Genomic DNA, 1316 nt, shown 5'->3' with positions numbered 1-1316 from the left:
GTTCTGCCAGGAGCTCCGTGGAACTTCAGTAAACATGTGGGAACCATTGAGTGGAACAAGTATGCTACAAGTGACCCTTCCAAGCCGGAACAAACCCTGCTAACCTCACAGGCCTCTCGGATGGCGCGGTCTTGGGGGGGGGGGGGGGGGAGGGGGGGATATTGTTTAGAAATTCTGCTGAGGACGGGTTGGCTGGGGACCTGGGTTCAAGTGTGGCTTGGGTCATGAGTGAGCATGAATGAGCCAGTTTGGAAACTCGACAAACCCTTCCACATTTCTAGAGCTGAACTGAAGCTGAGCCAGTCCTGACATGTCTGGGTAAGCGTCTAGCCAGCGACTGGAAATGACAGACTATCCCAAGGGAGCCCATTCTTGGGAGACCCCCGCCAGCCCAGCTCTGCAGATGCGAGACATTTGGAGAATTGAACAACCAAACGTTTGGGAGCTCATCTGGACTACGCCCAGGCTCTGAATCTTTGGGGATTCAGCCGCTGCTGGTCTCAAATGCCATGGGATTGTTGTAACAAAAACACTGCAAAACAATTCTGTGCAAGTTAAAAGCAAATACATTAAACCCTTAAACGTATGGACCCGAGCTTAGCAGGGCAAAGAACATTCACGGTCATTTTAGCTATACGAACAGCACCCGGGACTCTCCCAGTTGGTGTATGTGACACTGTGGCTGTCCTTGATGTCCCCCAGTGTGGCGTGGTAGGGGGAGGGATGCGGCCCCTTGACTTGACCCTCGTGCGAGTGGGGGACAGTTCTCAAGCCATGACATCCCCCTCGAGCCAGCTCAGCTCCTAGCCCCGGGAGCAGCTCCCCTCTGAACCCACCAGGCAAAGTAGTCAGAGCTTCGTTAGTCTCTCCCTGCAGGGCAGGTTTTCAGACCTTCCTGGCACATGTAACCGCCCTGTGATAGATGGGCCACCAACAAGCTGTCTGTGCGGGAGCGGGGTTGCCAGGATTAGAGAGTGGGGTGCTGGGAAGCACTCTTGGGGCTGATAGGGGGTGAGGCCGACTGTTCTCCAAGCTCTGCCAGGGAAAGTGAGTCTGCCGAGAATGGCAGGAAGGAGGCGAGGCCAAGCAGCCGCGGAAGATAAACGGAAAGCCCCAGCCTCCCTGGCCTGGGCTGGGGGCTGACACACATTCTTGTGACCTAATTATCTCCTCTGAGAGAGCTGGATTCCAAAGGACAAAGCATCTTCAAAGAGGGCTGGGACGTGTTCCAAAGCCCCGCGGGGGGCGGAGAGGAGCTGGGGGGCGAGGCAGGGGAAAGGGGAGGGTTTAAAATAATAATAATAATAATAAAACTT

This window comes from Caretta caretta, chromosome 19 (assembly GCF_965140235.1).
Source record: "Caretta caretta isolate rCarCar2 chromosome 19, rCarCar1.hap1, whole genome shotgun sequence".
Lineage (NCBI taxonomy): Eukaryota > Metazoa > Chordata > Testudines > Cheloniidae > Caretta > Caretta caretta.
The sequence above is the reverse complement of the archived record's forward strand: the minus strand, read 5'-3'. Positions refer to the sequence as shown.